The sequence below is a fragment of the Rhipicephalus microplus genome, unplaced genomic scaffold, assembly GCF_043290135.1.
Source record: "Rhipicephalus microplus isolate Deutch F79 unplaced genomic scaffold, USDA_Rmic scaffold_148, whole genome shotgun sequence".
Classification (NCBI taxonomy): Eukaryota; Metazoa; Arthropoda; class Arachnida; order Ixodida; family Ixodidae; genus Rhipicephalus; species Rhipicephalus microplus.
Window position 1 is genome coordinate 105,636 of NW_027464719.1, and position 6,326 is coordinate 111,961.

Consider the following 6,326-nt stretch of genomic DNA (forward strand, 5'->3'; position numbering starts at 1 on the left):
ACGCATGTCGTGATTATTATGTTTAGAAGTGTCATTTACCTATGTCATCCATTCACGTCCCGTAATACCAAATTTGGTATGAGTGAAGCTGGCGAAACGGCCGCAAGCGCATCATGAGCGTGGCATGTAGTCATGTTGTTACATGACACGCATGTCATGATTTTTATGTTAGGGTCTGTCGCTTGTGTTCGCCATGCAATCATATCTTAACATACCAGTTTTGTAATATGCCATGTGAACGAAACCACCGTAAGAGCTCCAGAACCATGCAATGTAAATCGTGACATTGATGACATCCATATCATGATTTTCATGTTATCACTAGTCAATTATGTTCTTCATACAGCCACGTTATGCCATATTGAGTTCTGTATTGACACCATTATTGAAACGGCCAGGAGAGCTAAAAGTCGTAGGAGGCTGGATAGATAGATACGCTCAAAGTGGCCGAAGTTCACTAAGAAATGCTTCGCATTTAAAACACTAACGCCATCTTGTTATATTATATACAAGGACATAACACAAAACGCCATTTATTGAGCGAGCCATAATTTACAGGTGGCTACATACTACAACATACGGAGGAGGGAACCACCCACGGCCCAAGGAGCTTCGCCCCTAAAGTGCAGCCAATCGAATAATTATGGTGATCCATGCTCCGATGTGCGAGAAGGCCTAGCCCACGAGGAAGGCAAACAGGCAACGTGTTTCATTCTTCCCACGAGCAGTCATTTTCAGGCGCTATCTTCCATCAAAAAGGTGACGCTGATCGAGGGAGAGAAAAGAGATGTAACCATGACGAAATGCCACCAATAAATTGCAAAACAGCGCAGGCATTGCTTCGTTCTTTCAAACAGATGACATTTCGCACCATGATTTTCCTGGAAAGGAAGACTCAAGCGCTGATCTATTCATGCTTCCTCTAAAGTACCGCGAGAACACACTGGAGCGTTCTCAGTAGGCAGGCTGGCCTGGTGATCTTGGAAATGCCAAGATAAAAGCAAGACTTCTGAGGGAGTATTACTGGCCAGGCTGTTTTAGAGATGTGGCCATGTTTCTTCATAGTTGTAACATCTGTCAGCAAACTGGGATACTTCTCGAGAAACAAAAAAGCACGTATGACTGCAGTTACTATAACCACTGCACCGTTTCTTCATGTCGTTGTTGACATTGTGGGGTCCTTGTCGGTGACAAAATCCGGATATAAATGTATTTTGACGGTGGTGTACCCTGCAACTAAATTTCCCGACGCATTGCTTCGGTGTTGTCTTACAGGCATCGCCAATGTAGTAGATGGCCTCCTTTTGGTCTTTTGCCCCATGAGTTCAGCCTGTGCTGGTGGTGGACAACTACGGCGCCGCACACGACCCTTGTGATCTGGTAATGTCTTTCGCTGTAAAAGATGAAAAATTGATCAATACGCTATGGCTATGCAAGTTTATTCGCCAATGATGCAAGTTAAATATTAGTGATGCCCTTTTTCACCAATGCTGCTCGCTCAGAGGCGAATTATTACCGGATTCGATTGTTGATGAGATTATTCCTAACCGGGAAGTGCAGCAGATATACAACGAACAAAAGCTACTACGCAGCGTTCTCTGGTTGGTAGTTGGCAGGATCGAATCCAGATGATTTGTGTTGTAGCGGGGTGATGTCACAGTCATCCTCTTAACGCCCATGGTGATCAAAACACGTCTGTCGCTGGTAAATGTGACGTGTGACCCCGGTTGTGTGTCGATCGAAATATCTTTGTCAAAGACTGAGTGTGATCGTTCCCGGTCGGGGTTACGACTCGCCCGTGCTGCCTGATCTTGCATGCGAGAAAGAAACGTAGCAGATGATTAAGGGGATGACCATCTGAGGGCGCGTGACCACACTCCGCTTCAGTAATTCATTTGTGCGTAAGCAGCTTCTAGGGTTTGAGGTCATCAGGTTCGAGCCATGTCCGCCCTGCGTGCCTTGATGACGATGATGATCTTGACCACAGGTTCTCTACTGTCATCGTGGCTAAGAGCATGTAAGTTACCCACTATACTCCATGACAATGGTCACAACGTTGATGACGGTGAAGATAATGACGACATAATTTCAAATGACTGGATGCAATCAACAACCACTAGGGCTACGTGCAGAGAGACCCTGCCTGCGTAAACTTCAGGCTAGATGCGATACCGGAAAGAAGTATTATTGAAGGCAAACAATATTGACAACTGAAAACAATATTTCATTTATGTCCAACGAACATTCTTTACCGGGGGTTTCAAGAAATGTGTGCAATACTGTTTAAAAATCAGCAAAAAACGCAATTTACTCGCTGTGATTTTTCTGCAGTGGCAGGTATCTTAGATGGTTCAAGACGTCATTTGTAACGGTAATAATAAAAGTGAGATATTTAACTTTTTCATTAGTGGGGTATGGCAGTTATGTAAAAATATTGAAGTCCTTGATGCGAAAAACCCATTGCGGCTTTAAGATTGCAGAAAAATAGACTTAATTATGAATTATGAATTAACAAAATTCTCTGAATTTTTATGGCGAAACCGAAATCAACGAACCAAAAAGCGCAACAAGCAGAAAACTACAGTGACGTCACTGTACAGAACGGCGGTTGCCGGGTGCAGTTCTTCCCTGTTTAATATTGTATGTGCATCATGCGTGCTGTAATTGCAAGCGCAGCCCACACAACCCCACAAAGAAGTTGGTTGATTGTTGATATATCACAGGCCACTTTTCTGAAGTCTCAAAGCGGCAATCGTTTTTTTTATGACCTGCTCTATTTGACCTAATTGCATATTTTCACTAACTAAATTGTTTTATCTTTTCTAATTACAGTTTCAAATTATAGCTTTAACTTTCTTAAAATGCCTACCACTATAGAAAAAGTGACTGTGAGGACAGCGAGTAAATAGTGCCTTTTCCTGATTTTATAAGAGTATTGAACACATGTATTTCTTGAAACACCCTGTATATCTGTAAACGACCTTTTTACACAATTACATGCGTGAGTGGTCAACGTCGTGGGTGTTTTATGGTGACATCGAATGATTGCACTGCTTCACTAAGTCATCATCATTTACTTCGTAGAGATTCTAGGATTTTTCGTAATAACTCATTCAATTGTTACTGGCACGAGCCCCGAGTAACACTTTTATTTCACAGTCAAGAAATTCCTTTAGAGCGCTTTCTTTTGGTGCTACTAGGAATCGGCAAATTTATTAATAGAAAATCTGGTAAGAAACCTATTCATAATTTTATTTCACATTGAGAGTTATATTGAATACATACAGTGCCGGAGCATGAGCTGAGATATAATAAACTCTAGGTAACCATCATGATGTATATTAAAAAGGACTAGAGAACACTGAACTTCGTCTGTAGGAGTTCAACGCGACAGCAACATCCTGTTCCTAAGGCGTACTTCAAACACTAAGTGCATGAAACTTTTTAGAATTTGCTATGCACGTACACATGTCCTTAAGTCTATGGTCGCTGTATGTTGTGTGCATTTTGTTGTGGGGTACCAGTTTCGAACCAAGAAGCCACTAATCACATAATCCCATAATCACACAATCAAATAATCAAACGCCCGTTGGCAATCGACCCATGTACCACGCGTTATAATGCAATATTTCGTGTTGCATTGTGGAGCATATCAACAAGACGCGTGTGTTTTTGAAGCATGAAAGCTACTTTAACGGCATTTCTAAGCAGAGCAAGTTCTTTTCACTGTTTACAAAGGCTCAGGCACAGCCGTGAGATAGAACATTCGCTTGCCACGCAAACAACTCGGGTTCGATCCCCACTTGGACCCAAACAAACTTGGTTTGGTTCCCACTCAGCTACAGAATTCGTTATCATTCATATTTGCATTGTTCTCACTTTTTCGGTCACGCCGAAGAGGATGATTTTTCGCTCGCTGCTAACGACGCCGACACCGACACTGGAATTTCTGCGAAATTAGCTCTTTGACGCTATCACGCTAATTGAAGAGTTCACTGAAAGAACACATGGCTTTCTTCTGAGCACCTGAAATATTGCGGTGCGCGGCAGAGCAGGATAGAACCACGCGAAGAGCTAGAAGCGAAAGTTGGGCTAGTTGGTGGTTTCTGTTAAGAACAGTCACGTAAATAAAGCAGAAAACTTAGTTCCGTGGCACACCATGTGGTCTGCACCACGTGACAAAGTACTCTGCGCACACAACTAAAATTTATTGAAAGGAACACCCATGTACATTAAATACGTGGGTGTTCCTTTCAATAAATTTTTGTGTGCGTCAGCGCCTTGGCGTCCTTTATTCAGTCTTAGCCTCTACTTTTGCACTGTTTTTGCAACCCAGAGATAGAACCACGCGTTTCTTTTTGCTGGCCCCCTAGGTCTGGTTTATTTATTTGCACGACAAATCACGACGTTCACTCAAGTGGCACATGAGTGGACACAATCCCGATATTTGAGCATGGCTCAGCAAAAAAAGTGAAGCTCACACATAATCACTACAGAAATTTTTCTTGCATTGTGGACGAACTCGCACTACCATTAAGGAGAATTTTTCTAATTCAGACTTCCTCGTACTCAATGTCAAGAAGAAAGTGCCGTTATAGTACACAAGCCGTTTTATTTGCACGTACGGGTTTTCAAAATTGCAAAAACGTGCACGTTAAGAAAACGTCAACGTGTCCTCTGTATCCCTCGTTTGTGCAGAGAAGAGATGGAAAGATGGCTTCAGTTTAATGTCGGGGCCCATTCGTGTACTATGATGTTACTTGGTTGTGTACACAATGTAATAGTCATTGCTACAGTTTGCGTAAAGCGTATAAAGCCACCACATTAAAATACCTTTCCTATGAACGCTGAAAAAAAGAAATGACGGGGAGGGGGGGTTTCCAGGCAAATTTCTACAAACCAGTTTGGAGCAAGACTGATAGTTGGGCTAGTTGGTGACACATTATTAGAGCTTGTTTGCGTTCTTTCTCTTCGTCCCGTGAGTTTGTGCGCTGTTACCTCCCATAAACAAATTTGTACTGTAAGCGAAAACTATCTGAGTTTGAGATTTTTGTGGATCATGACCTCTGAAAACACTACCACGTTTAAAATACTACCTCACGTGGGTGTAAAAAGTGGTACATGACATAAGTTTACAACCACCACTGAGGCACGTAGTAAAAGGATGTCAAAATCCAGTTTGACCCCGTGAGGAGTTTTCTATCACGTGATTTCGAACCTGTGTTCCAGAGTTTCTACCACATGTTCCAGAGTTTCTACCACATGTTCCAGAGTTTCTACCACAGCGACGCACTCACACTGGCCAGTGTGAGTGGCCAGTGTGAGTGCGTCGCTGGGTCTGGTAAAAAATCATCGCATAGATTTTGTTCCCGAGAAGACGGCGTCTGCTGGACCAAAGTGCAGCCCTAATTGTCGGCTCCATGCTCCAATCATTGTCAAACATATAGCACGAACGCGAGCGCTGATACGAGGCAGACGGAACAAACTAGCGGCCTCTGGTGAGCAAAGGTGAAAACCCGGATGCGACGTTACATTCAAGCACCGTTGCAGACAGTGACTGCAGCGCCACGGCGAGTCATGGCGCGAAGTAATACGAGTGGCCGTGCCCTAGGTGCTTTTTTGGTGACCGCGCACTACCTAGGCACCCAAATCGCGCGAACATCCCTAGGCACTTTAGTCCCTAGTGGTGCGCTGACGTTGACTGTCAGCGCAGGTGTTCTGTGGCTTCCGAATTGCGGTATTATTCCTTGCGAATCTGGTGATGTGGCAGTGATTCTCGGCCGACCGATCCTTCACAGGGGGGAGATGAAGCGCCGTGGGTGTTTCGTGCAAGCGATAGCGTTGAATGACCAACATCCCGCGTCGATGTGATATGCTCAAGTGCTGGCTGTCTTTTGTGTGCTGTGTGGTGGTTTGACAAATTTAGTTCCCTGCACATTTGATTACACCTTAGTGTTGGATGGTTCATGTGAGCCGTAGCGTTGAATTACACCCGCGTAAGCGTGATCATGTTTGTGCAGACATACTTCCGAATGAGATTAAGGGTCTGACACACTGTACTGACAACACCACTGTCACACGGGTTCTTGTTTGCTATGTCGTATCCTTTTATATCGCAGTTAGATGACGGCTGCACGGTGTTTGATCCGATTAGTTTGGGCAGTTAGCGGTGACTAATACTGGTGTCACTCGAATACTTCTGATCGAGATCGATAGGTCTGTCGCTGCTGCGCCGGATCGATTTGGCGCCGACTCCCTTGCTGATTGCAATCAAAAGTACCCGTGTGACACCGGTATGATATCACGTGCGAATGCTCGAACACTTT